Source organism: Aotus nancymaae, unplaced genomic scaffold (assembly GCF_030222135.1).
Source record: "Aotus nancymaae isolate 86718 unplaced genomic scaffold, 86718_ANA_hifiasm-v0.15.2.pri h1tg000043l, whole genome shotgun sequence".
In the NCBI taxonomy this organism is placed as follows: domain Eukaryota; kingdom Metazoa; phylum Chordata; class Mammalia; order Primates; family Aotidae; genus Aotus; species Aotus nancymaae.
This window is the reverse complement of record NW_026988457.1, coordinates 16,576,862-16,590,262: the sequence shown is the minus strand read 5'-3', so window position 1 is coordinate 16,590,262 and position 13,401 is coordinate 16,576,862. Positions and strand designations below refer to the sequence as shown.

The 13,401-nt window shown below is 40.7% G+C and overlaps 1 long non-coding RNA gene and 1 other non-coding gene across 2 annotated transcripts; one reads left to right on the top strand and one right to left on the bottom strand.

Moving 5' to 3' along the window:
* Positions 1-7,234: 7,234 nt before the first annotated feature.
* On the bottom strand, positions 7,235-7,341 carry LOC135268819 (U6 spliceosomal RNA). The gene has a single exon (XR_010337155.1). It is a non-coding gene; the product is annotated as a U6 spliceosomal RNA (small nuclear RNA).
* Positions 7,342-10,151: 2,810 nt separating this feature from the next.
* On the top strand, positions 10,152-12,664 carry LOC135268805 (uncharacterized). Its single transcript, XR_010337144.1, has 3 exons — positions 10,152-10,246; positions 10,544-10,655; positions 10,834-12,664. It is a non-coding gene; the product is annotated as an uncharacterized LOC135268805 (long non-coding RNA).
* The last annotated feature ends 737 nt before the right edge of the window (positions 12,665-13,401 follow it).

Genomic DNA, 13,401 nt, shown 5'->3' with positions numbered 1-13,401 from the left:
ACCACACCTGACACAGTCTCACAGTTTAATCACCTCTTTGAAGGCTTCATCTCAGTTAAAGTCACATTCTGAGGTACTGGGGGTTAGGGCTTCAACATAAATTTTTTGGTTGTGGGAGGAGGAAATTCACATTTGATAGATTTCAACCTTGACATACCTTCCAGATTATGGCCATTTGCCTATAGTAGTAGTTCTCTTGGGGCTAATTTCCAAGAACCCCAATGGATGTCTGAAACCACGCATGATGCAGAGCCCGGTATGTACAATGTTTTTTCTATGCATACTTAGCTATGATAAAGTTTTATTAACAAATGAGATGCAGTTCTCTTTTATTATTAGTTACTATTGTTAACTTGTTAGTTGCAGACTGAAGCTAACAATAGTAACTAAAACTAAAATAACATAACAATATGCTGTACTAAAAGTTATGTAAATGTTGTCAGTGTCTCTCAAAATATCTTTTTTTAAAGACAGAGTTTTGCTCTAGTTGCCCAGACTAGACTGCAGTCGTGTGATCTCAGCTCACTACAACAACCTCTGCTTCCTGGGTTCAAGTGATTTTCCTGCCTCAGCCTCCCAAGTAGCTGAGATTACAGGTGCTGTCTACCATGTCTGGCTAATTTTTTGTATTTTTAGTAGAGATAGATTTTCACCATGTTGGCCAGCCTGGTATTGAACTCATAACCTCAGGTGATCCACCAGCCTCAGCTTCACAAAGTGCTGGGATTACAGGCTTGAGCTGCCATGCCTGGCCTCAAAATAACTTATTGTACTGTGCTCACTCTTCTTATGATTATGTGAGATAACACAATGCCTATGAGATAAAATGAAGGGAATAGTGGGATAATTCATATCCAGGCCACGATGGGGTGGGTCAACATGACATGACATCACCGTACTTAGAATGGCATGCAATTTAAAACTTATACATTGTGTATTTCTAGAATTTTTCATTTAATATTTTTGAACTGCTGTTGATTATGGAAAATTGTGGAAAGTAAAACTGGGCTGGGCTCTGTGGTTCATGCGTATAATCTCAGAATCTTTGGAGTCCAAGGCAGGAGGATTGCTTGAGCTTAGGAGTTCAAGACCAGCCTGGGAAATGTAGGGAGCCCCATCTCTAAAAAATAATACAAAAATCAGCCACACATGGTGGTGTGCACCTGTAGTCCCAGCTACTGGGAAGGCTGAAGTGGGAGGATCACTTGAGCCCAGGAGTTCAAGGCTGCTGTGAGTCAAGATCATGTTAGCCTGGGCAATAGAGCAAGTCCCTGCCAAAAGAAAAGAGAGGGAGAGAGAGAGAGAAGGAGGAAGGAAGGGAGGGAGGAAGAGAAGGGAAGGGAGGAAGGAGGGAAGGGAAGGGAGGAAGAAAGAAAGGGAAGGAAGAGAGGGAAGGAGGAAGGAAGGAAGGAAGAAGGGAGGGAGGGAAGGAGGAAGGAAGGAAGGAAAGAAGGAAGGAAGGGAAGGAAGGAAAGGGAAGGGAAGAAAAGGAAGGAAAGGAAGGGAGGAGGGGAGGGAATGAGGAAGAGAGTGAAGGCAGGCAGGAATAAAGAAGAAGGAAAGAAAAAGAAGAAAGAGAAATTTGATAATGGGGGATGCCTGTATTTTTAAAATAAAATTTACTATATGATACTATAAAATAATCCCACTGATGTTTGACTAGTACCACTGATGATGTGAAACAGAAGGCGTTTGTGATCCTGGCTACAGATCCTATCAGAGAGGATTCTGAATTCAAGAGCCTGCAGGCAGCTACTGCTTGTTACATAGAAATAGCTAAGAAAAGCATAAAACCTGGCACACATGAGGACTTCCTTTCAATAGGCTGCTTAAGCCCCATAGTTTCAGCAAAATCTCAAAACTGATATGAGACTCTGTTCATTTGATTAATTTTTCTAAATATTCAGCAGTTTTTTGCAGTTCAGTTTTATTGTACAGAATATGTCTGTTGAATGTCTATGAAACCCAGTACATGCAACGTTGTAGTTTTATCTGTACAGAAAGAATTTTAATTTTTGTCTATATAAAGGTCACAGGACTTGTCAGTGGAAGTGGCTTTTGAATATTTGCTTTATCATTTGCTAGGTGTCTGTGACCTTGGGATAAAGGTCTAGAACTTTCTGTGATTAAAAGCATGGTCAGGGCCAGGCACGGCAGCTCATGCCTGTAATCCCAGCAATTTGGGAGGCTGAGGTGGGTGGATCATCTGAGGTCAGGAGTTTGAGAACAGCCTGACCAACATGGTGAAACCCCATCTCTACTAAAAAAAATACAAAATTAGCCAGGTATGGTGGCAGATGTCTGTGATCCCAACTACTCTGGAGGCTGAGGCAGGGGAATTGCTTGAACCCAGGAGTCAGAGATTCCAGTGAGCCAATATCACGCCATTGCCTTCAAGCCTGGGCAACAAGAGCAAAACTCTGTCTCAAAAAAAAATGAGCAGTGGGTTCAAGCTGCCTGCTTTCACAAACCTGACCCTATTACTCGCTAGCTGTGCGGCCTTGGGAAAATTATGATGCCTCAATCTTTTCTCTGTAATCTTCATGCAAGTCTTACATAACTCTGAAATTATTTTTTATAAAAAACTTAGAAAGGCCAATGTGGTGGCTCATGCCTGTAATGCCAGCATTTTGGGAAGTTGAGGAGGAAGGATTGCTTGAGCCTGGAAGTTGGAGACAAGCTTGAACAACATAGAGAGGCCCTGTCTCTACAAAAAAATAAAAAATTAAATGGCCAGGCATGGCAGCATGTGCCTGTAGTCCCAGCTACTGAGGAGGCTGATGTAGGAGTATCGCTTCAGCCTGGGAGGTTGAGGCTGCAGTGAGCCATGATCATGCCACCACACTGCAGACAAGGACACAGAGCAAGACCCTCTCTCCATAAAAAAGGTTAAAACTGTATCTTCTTTTTTAAAACTAGAGGGCCAATATACATATAAAGGAAATTGCCATATTGTCAGATTCTATTCTGCACTCAGCCCTAATAAAACATTCCATCTTCCACTTTACATAGTTGAAGACAACTTCATTTAGTCTTCAACTTTATTTAATTGAAGAGAGAAAATGTTCCAAGTTGGTTTCCCTTTATCCAAGGAGTCTTGACTTTTACTATGTATTGTTCAAACTGAAAAGAGACTTTGTACTTGATCTCAGATGTCATGAAGTAGTTGGAATAAGTTAGATTTCTAGTTAAATTAAATTAAGAGTTGCTTCAAGTTCTTAATTAGTAGTACATTCAATATAGTCAGGGATACACACTCTTAATTTTATGGTCACCTATTATTATCAAGCCATTTTCCGGAAATATAAAATCTCTAATTTTCACAAAGACCATTACATAAAGATGTAGGCAAGAGTATGTGGCTACTGTCTTTTTCTCTTTTCTTTTTCTGAGACAAGGTTTCACTCTGTTGCCCTGGCATGCTCAAGTGCAGTGGCATGAACAAGACTCATGGCAGCCTTGACCATCCTGGCTCAAGGGATCCTCCCACCTTAGCCTCAAGTAGCTGGGACCACGGGTGTGTGGGACCACGGGCATGTGCCCGCATGCCTGGCTAAATTTTAACTTTCGGTAAAGATGGGGGTCTTGCCATATTGTCAAGTGGGTCTGGAACTCCTGAGCTCAAGCGATCTGCTGGAATTAGCCTTTAAAATGCTGGGATTACAGGCATGAGCCACCATGTCCTGCTTGTATTCTTTTTCCTTTCTTTTGAGATGGAGTTTCACTTTTTTTGCCCAGGCTGGAGTGCAATGGTGCCATCTTGGCTCACGGCAGCCTCTGCCTTTTGGGTTCAAGTGAGTCTCCTGCTGCAGCCTCCTGAGTAGCTGGGATCACAGGCACCTGCCACCACACCTGACTAATTTTGTACTTTTAGTAGACATGGGGTTTCACCGTGTTGGTTGGGCTGGTCTCGAACTCCTGACCTGAGGCAATCTGCCTGCCATGGCCTTCCAAAGTGCTGGGATTACAGATGTGAGCCACTGCACCTGGCTGTCTTCTTTTTCAAGTTGATCAGTTCTTGCTATGAATGCCTTTCCCCTTAAATCTTAACATCTGAGGAATTATTGACATGGGAAGTTTCCATTTCTTTCTTTCTCTTTTTTCTTTTTTTAAGACAGAGTCTCTCTCTGTCCCCCAAGCTGAAGTGCAGCTATGTTGCCCAGGAAAAATCTCGGCTTGCTGCAACCTTCACCTCCCGGGTTCAAGCGATTCTCCAGCCCCAGCCTCCTGAGTAGATGGAATTACAGGTGTGAGCCACGATTCCCAGCTAGTTTTTGTACTTTTAGTAGAGATGGGGTTTTATCATGTTGTCCAGGCTGGTCTCGAATCCTGACCTCAGGTGATCCACCCACCTTGGCCTCCCAAGGTTTTGGGATTCTAGGTGTGAGGCACCATGCCAAGCCAGCCAAAAGTTTCCATTTCTGTATGTTAATGATTTACCATCACTATGTTATGTCATGTCAACTTCAAGGCTGGCTAGAGCTGCCCCAAAAGTGGCAGCAGGGGAATTCCCACAGGGTAGTGCCCCAAATGGTCCTGAGATGAGGCTGGTTGGAATTCCACAGGACGAAGTACTAAAATGCAAGGGTGATCATTCCAAGGTGTTTATGAGGGAGCTTACAAGTGCTGTGGCAGTCCTCATGATGGACAGCAGGAGAAAAGAGGTGTCCTATCTAGCTTTGTTCACAGTGAGGAGGTCAGGTTATGGAGTTTTTTGTTGTTTTTCTTTGGTTTTTGTTTTTTCGTCAGATCATGACTCACTGCAGCCTCGACTTCCTGGGCTCAAGTGATCCTCCCACCTTAGCCACCTGAGTAGCTGGGGCTGCAGATGCTGCCACCACACTTGTCTAATTATTTTTTTCAGATGGAGTTTTGCTCTTGTTGCCCACGTTGGAGTGCAATGGCATGATTTTGGCTCACTGCAACCTCCACCTCCAGGATGCAAGTGATTCTCCTGCCTCAGCCTCCTAAGTAGCTAAAATTACAGGCACCCACAACCATGCCTAGCTAATTTTTATATTTTTAGTGGAGACAGTGTTTCACCATGTTGGCCTGGCTGATCTTGAACTCCTGACCTCAGGTGATCCACCTGTCTTGGCCTCCCAAAGTGCTGGAATTACAGGTGTGAGCCACTGTGCTTGGCCTTAAACCTGGCTAATTAAAAAAAATTTTTAAAGAGACAAGATCTGTGTTGCCAGGGTGGTCTTACACTCCTAGCCTCAAGCAATCTTCCTCGGCTTTCCAAAGTGCAGGTTATGCAGTTTTTATAAGGGTTTAAGAAATTTGGCTCAGGGCTGGAGACCAGTTTCATGCAGTGTTTTGGGAACAATCTAGATATGTTGGTTAGTGGCTGACAATGTTCAAGGTCCTGGTTTTGGTTCAAGCCTGCGGGGAACACTGCAGCTGGCCAGGTCAAAGAGAGGCCAAGGCACTCTGTGATTTTTGGTGAGGATAAGAAAGAAGGCAGGGGGATCTGAGGGACCCTACACACTGGAGGATGTGTTTTCCAGCTTTCTGATTAATATGACCCCAAACATTTACATTAGGCTTGAATCTACTTTAGCAGTTGTCTGGTCCTTACTGGAGAAGACTTTATTTTTAGATATCGAAGTTTACAGAATTTTGAATGTCTATACTATAATATCACAGCCCTGGATTTGTCCATAGATTTTTTTTTTTAGATGAAGTTTTGCTCTTGTTGCCCAGGCTGAAGTGCAGTGGCACGATCTTGACTCACTGCAACTTCTGCCTCCCAGGTTCAAGCAATTCTCCTGCCTCTGCCTCCTGAGTAGCTGGGATTACAAGCACCTGCCACCACACCTGACTAGTTTTTGTATTATTAGTAGAGACGGAGTTTCATCATGTTGGCCAGGCTGGTCTTGAACTCCTGACCTCAGGTGATCCACCCACCTTGGTCTCCCAAAGTGCTGGGATTACACACATGAGACACCACTCAAGGCCTGTTCATGGATTTTTTTTAAAAGATGTGCTTCAAGCAATCTAAAACAAAAGCAGTCTGCCTAAAATTTGTATTTATGTATTTGCACTATATTACAGATACTGATTTTGTGGAGGTATAATTTAATAAGATATTTTAACTAATAAAACGTTTTATATCTTGTATATTGTTATTTTCTACAAAGTTTAGTTATTTAAGTGCAAATGCAAAAGACAGGAGTGATCATATTGAAGCACTAGGAAAAAACTTTGTGGGTAAAAATTCGACCTGAAATATGCAAATACTCAACTCCCAATGTATAAATAATGTCTTTTTACAAAAGAAAAATAAGCATATTTGTTTGCAAGTTGCTCTTACACACACACACACACACACACACACACACACACACACACACACAGCCTTTAGAACAAAGTATAACCAGGCTGGATGCAGTGGCTCACCTCCATAATCTCATCACTTTGGGAGGCCTAGGTGGGCTGATCACCTGAGGCCAGGAGTTCAAAACCAGGCTGACCAACATGGTAAAACCCCATCTCTACTGAAAACACAAAAATTAGCCAGGGGTGATGGCAGGTACCTGTAATCCCAGATACTGGGGAGGCTGAGACAGAATATTTGCTTGAACCCAGGAGGTGAAGATTGTAGTGAGCCTAGATTGTGCCATTGCATTCCAGCCTGGGTGACAGTGAGATTCTTCCACAGTGGTTGATCTAATTTACACTCCCACCAACTTTGTAAGAGTGTTCCTATTTCTCCACATCCTCTCCAGCATCTGTTGTCTCCAGATTTTTTAATGATCGCCATTCTAACTGGCATGAGATGATATCTCAATGTGGTTTTGATTTGCACTTCTCTAATGACCAGTGATGATGAGCATTTTTTCATATGTTTGTTGGCCTCATGTATGTCTTCTTTTGAAAAGTGTCTCTTCATGTCCTTCACCCACTTTTGAATTGGTTGGTTTGTTTATTTGCCTTTTTCTTGTAACTCTGTTTTAGTTCTTTGTAGATTCTGGATATTAGCCCTCTTTCAGATGGGGAGATTGCAAAAAATTTTTCCCATTCTGTTGGTTGCCAATTCACTCTAATGATTGTTTTTTTTGCTGTACAGAAGCTCTGGAGTTTAATTAGGTCCCATTTGTCTATTTTTGCTTTTGTTGCCAATGCTTTTGGTGTTTTAGTCATGAAGTCCTTGCCTATGCCTATGTCCTGAATGGTTTTGCCTAGGTTTTCTTCTAAGGCTTTTATGGTGTTAGGTCTTATGTTTAAGTCTAAAAATATGGAATGCTTCACGAATTTGCATGTCATCCTTACACAGGTGCCATGCTAATCTTCTGTGTATCATTCCAATTTTAGTGTATGTGCTGCTGAAGCGAGCACAAGTGTTCATCTTTATTCTACTTAACATTCTATAGCATGTTCACTAGATCTGTGTTTCACTTCACAGATAGAAAATAAACCATTAGGCTACTTTTTAAAAGAACATATTTGTTTTTCACCTAAAGGTGGCTCACATACCCATGTTTATGTTGAAAAAACTCTTATTTTATAGCACTTTTTTCTGATTTTCATTGGATAATTAAATAAGTGTTCTCACTCCCTGCTTTCAGGCTGGCAGTTATGTCCTGTTTCTAGGGCAGCTTTTGTTGCAGATCATGAGATAAAACCACTTTTTCAATCTTCTTTCCAGTTTCCTTAGATAATACATGTGAAGAGCCAGTGAGTCCCACTGGATGAATCAATTGTGAAGTCAACTAAAATGTTAAATGGGGTCTTCAGTATTATCCATCCATAAAGAGGACACATTGCAAATATTGTTAGTAAGTCCACACCAGTGGTCTTTTCCCCTTAAAAATGATTCTCTTGATTTCTAAATACCATGGCTTATTTTTCAGGATGGTTCACTATTTTCCCACTTTATTTCATAAAATAATGAAATTCTTCTGTTCTTCTTGGAACAGAGTCACAGTCAAATGCACATCATTTTACACGCACACATTCACACACTCAAGAATATGACTGCCCTTCTGACACTTTCTGTGGGCCTAAGTTGAGCATAAATTATGTGATAGTAGTTTTCCAGCAGTGGTAGCCACTACAAATCTGCTGATTCCCTCACTTATTAAAGAAAAATCTATTGTGTCAAATCATCTTGTGGTATGATAGAAAACATCATGAGTGCTAGTCAATTCTATATGAATTTAGTACCTTGTATTTGACACTGCTTAGCATTAAGCTAAATCTAAATTTGTGGCCCCATAAAACAGTCATAATGGGCTGCACCTCTATTATTTTACTGCTACCTACTACTATTTCTACCACCTCCAGCAATACCACCACTGTGAAGACTACTGCTCCTTCTACAACACGATGATATACAGCACTCAGTATGCAACAGTTTTCTGAGTATTTTCATTTAATACTCAAAACAGCTCTTAGGATATAGAAACTATCAATATGTCTGTTTTATAAATGTACAAATGAAAGCACAAAGCAGATAAGTAATTTGCCCAAAGTCACATGGCTAGTAAGTGGCAGAATAAGAATACAAATTCTGGCTTTCTAGCTCCAGAACTGTACACTCCCCTATATAACCACACTTAATTAACAACACCAGATATGGGATTCACGTATAAAGAAACATTTAGTTTGTGTATTTTAGGTGTTGATGTGAGAAATATGAATTTCTTTGCCAGTATAGCTGCAAATATGATGGTATCTTTTTATTTTTCTAATTAATTGGAAGAGATCCACCTATTTTATTAGCAGTGCTATCTCCTTCTTGAGGTCTTCACTCCCAAGTCTTGCTAATTGTTAGAGAACCTAAGGGGTCTTCTCAGTCTTCCAAACACCAGATGGACAGCTGGATTATTGGCTCAGTACCCTCCTGCTTGCCCTTCATCCTCAGTGCCACAGTTTCCCCGTGATGACCAATTCCCCATTGCTCCACAGTGCCCATCTACTGTGGTAATTATGTCTTGCTAGTTCATTCATTCAGCAAATGTTTTTAGTGACCACATAATATAGGCAGCCCTCGTGCTTCACTACTCAAAGAAATTCAAGAGAGACATAAAGAGCTTCTCTTTAAGTGGCTTAAATTCAGGTGGGAGAGGCAGACAACAAAGAAGGAGGCCAATAACTAAGGAAAATAACTACAAATAGTTATGAGTGTCCAAAGGAAAGAAGTAGGAAATAAGGAGTGTAGTTGTATTAAGGACAGGCAGGCAGAGCACCTGTAAGGAGGTGTCATTTAAGACCCACAATTATAAAAAATGTCCTAAAATTAGATTATGATAATGGTGCACAACCCTGAATATATGGAAAATATCTTTGAATTGCTAATTTTAATCAAGTGAATGTTATGATATATAAATTACGTATCAATAAAGCGATCAAAAAACTATAGCCAGGTACTGATATCCAGCAGAGGTTTAACCAGAAGTAGACTGCTTTGTATTTTCTGCTTTTGTGCCTATTGAAAATTCTGTTATATAATTTGGGTAAATTCTCAGTTTTGATCTGAGATTTGGCTCTTTTAGGTGGATTATCACTTGTTCATCTATATTACAGTTTTTACATTTAGAGTAGTCTGTGAATTTAAACCTTAAAAAAATTCCCCTTGCTAAATATTGAAGAGTTTAGGATGGAGAAAACTGAGATCTCATTACTCAAGGAATAGATACTAATTAGTTTAATGAACTCATTGTAATTCCAGTTGCTGTATATTTTCAATAATCTAAGCTTAAGCAAATCGGTGCATTTCTCTAGGTGACCTTCATTAGTATAAGTGTTTCCACATGGTCTAACAATTAACATACCAATTTCAAAATTGGTAATAAGATTTGGCTGTGCTCCTACCCAAACTCTCATCTTGAATTGTTATTTCCATAATCTTCACCAGTGAAGGGAGAGACCAGGTGGAGGTAATAATTGAATCACTGGGTCATTTTCCCTATGCCAGGGAGTTCTTGTAAGATCTGATGGCTATCTAAGTGTTTGGTAGTTCCTCCTGCATTCATTCTTCCTCCTACTGCCTTGGAAGAAGGTGTCTTGCTTCTGCGTTATCAGTCACTGTGAATGCAGGCCTTCTGACATTTCCCCAGTTATACAGAATGGTGAGTCAATTAAACTTTTATCCTGTATAAATTATGCAGTCTCAGGCAGTTATTTATTCCAAAGTGAGAACAGACTAATACACTTGGTAAGAGTTTCTCTCTTTCTCCTTTCAGATGTGACAAGGAAGATTGCCATCCCAGTTGCTTCTGAAAGCCTACCTGGAACTAAGGTAAGACAGTCTTGGGATAAAACAAGTTCTGTATGTGGCATAAATGGGAGAGAGAATACACCAGGGTACATCAAATACTTCTAAATTCTCCCATATATCTGTACTTATTAAAATGTGAGAAAATGCATTTCCCAATTGCCTGAGACAATTTGAGGGAAAATTTCTGTGTAGTTGTTTGGCTTTTTCCAGCCCGAGACTAAATACTAAATAAGTAAAGAACAGACTAAATACTAAATACTGTTTATGGCAGTAAATGTATAGAAACAAAGACTAGAAGGATACACATCTACTTTACAGTACCAGTTGCTTCCAGGGTGGAACAGAGAATAGACTGTGAAAGGGAACAAAGGGGACAGACTTCATGCCCTCCTCCTTTGCATCAGCTATTCCATCCATCTGAAATGGCCAGGTAAGTTTCCTCATGTCATCTTTACAATAAGGTCTGTCTGGACCACAGTATTAAAAAGTACAACTTGGGGGAGAGATCCAAGATGGCCGATTACTAACAGCTCAGGATTGTAGCTCCCAGTGAAAGTGCAGAGAATGAGAGGACACCACACTTTCAGATGAATTTTTGTTGCTCACAGACCAGGAGATTCCCAGCGGAGGAGCCCCACGGATCACCAGCATGACTCTTGTGGCCGGCGCGGTGGTTTTGCCTGCACCCCAGCATGGCAGTTCCCGGTGCAGAGTAAACAGGACTGTGTCCCCTTTTGGTAGACGTTTGGAGCTCCAGGAAGGCAGAGTCGCCTATTCAGCTGATGGAAAGAGGGACTCAAGAAGGAAGCCAGACCGGAGATTCCCAGGCAGAAAAGCACCATGAATCTTAATGCCACTGTTTTAGCAAGTGTAGTGGGTTGCTCAGATTCTAGTGCTGGGAATCAACAAGTTGGACATCCACTCAGAGACTTAATTTGAAAGTCGGTAATTACAAAGATGACAGGTGGATAAATTTACAATGACGGGAAGAAACCAGTGTAAAAAGGCTGAGAATACCCAAAATCAGAATGCCTCTCCCTCTACAGGGGATCACAGTTCCTCATCAACAAGGGAACAAGGCCTGATGGAGAATGAGTGCATTCCATTAGCAGAATTAGGCTTCAGAAGGTGGATAATAAGAAACTTCAGTGAGTTAAAAGAACATGTTCTAGCCCAACATAAAGAAACTAAGAACCCTGAAAAAAGGTTTGATGAAATCCTAATGAGAATAGACAATTTAGAGAGGAATATAAGTGAATTAATGGAACTGAAGAATACAATACGAGAACTCTATGAAGTATGCACAGGTTTTAACAGTCAAATTGATCAAGCAGAAGAAAGGATATCAGAGGCCGAAGACCAACTTAATGAAATGAAATGAGAAGACAAGATTAGAGAAGAAAGAGTAAAAAGGAATGAGCAAAGTCTCCAAGAAATATGGGACTGTGTGAAAAGACCTAATTTACATTTGATAGGTGTACCTGAATGTCATGAAGAGAATGAATCCAAGCTGGAAAATATTCTTCAGGATATTATTCAGGAAAACTTTCCTAACCTAGTAAGGCAGGACAATACTCAACTCCAGGTAATACAGAGAACACCACAAAGATATTCCTCAAGTAGAACAACCCCAAGACACATAATCGTTAGATTCACCAGAGTTGAAATAAAGGAGAAAATTCTAAGGGCAGCTAGAGAGAAAGGTCAGGTTACCCATAAAGGGAAGCCTATCAGACTCACAGCAGATCTCTCAGCAGAAACTTTACAAACTAGAAGAGAGTGGGGGTCAATATTCAATATCCTCAAAGAGAAGAATTTTTAACCCAGAATCTCATATCCAGTCAAACTAAGCTTCATAAATGAAGGAAAAATAAAATATTTCACGAACAAGCCAGCACTCAAAGATTTCATCACCACCAGGCCTCCTTTACAAGAGCTTCTGAAAGAAGCATTACACACAGAAAGGAACAACCAGTATCAGTCATCCCAAAAACTTACCAAAAGGTAAAGAGTATCTCCATAATGAAGAATCTATATCAACTAATGGGCAAAATAGCCAGATAACATTAAATGACAATATTAAACTCACAAATATCAATATTAGTCCTAAATTTAAATGGATTAAATGCCCCAATTAAAGACACAGACAGGCAAATTTAATAAAAAGTCAAAACTCATCCGTACGCTGTATCCAGATCCATCTCATAAGCAAGGACACACAAAGACTCAAAGGATTGGAGGAAGACTCACCAATCAAATGGAGAGCCAAAAAAAAAAAAAACAGAAGTTGTAACTTTCGTCTCTGACAAAATAGACTGTAATAGTAACAAAGACTAAAAGAAACAAAGAAGGACATTACATAAAGGTATAAGGATCAATGCAACAACAGAAGTCAATGATCATAAATATATATGCACCCAATATAGGAGCGTCCAGATACATAAGACAAGTTCTTTTTTTTTTTTTTTTTTTTTTGAGACGGAGTTTCGCTCTTGTTACCCAGGCTGGAGTGCAATGGTGCGATCTCGGCTCACCGCAACCTCCGCCTCCTGGGTTCAGGCAATTCTCCTGCCTCAGCCTCCTGAGTAGCTAGGATTACAGGCACGCGCCACCATGCCCAGCTAATTTTTTGTGTTAGTAGAGACGGGGTTTCACCATGTTGACCAGGATGGTCTCGATCTCTTGACCTCGTGATCCACCCGCCTCGGCCTCCCAAAGTGCTGGGATTACAGGCTTGAGCCACCACGCCCGGCCAAGACAAGTTCTTAATGACTTATAAAGAGACTTGGACTCCACACAATAGTAGCGGGAGACTTTGACACCACATTGTTAATATTCGATGGATCAGTGAGATAGAAAACTAACAGGGACATCTATGATTAGAACTCAGACCTGGAACAAGTAAACTCAGTGAATATTTATAGAATTCTTCACCCCAGATCCACAGAACATATATGTTTCTCAGTATCACATTACACCTATTTTGAAAGTGACCACATAATTGGAAGTAAATCACTCTTCAGCATTTGCATAGCATTCCACAGACTTAAATGAAATATTGGTTGGCTGTTTGTTATTTTCTTCCCTTATTCCTTCCTGTCTCCGCTGTTAAGCACAATTAGCAGCATAAAAGGGGTTTTCAATACCTATTTTTAGATTGCATTCCAGCCTGGGCA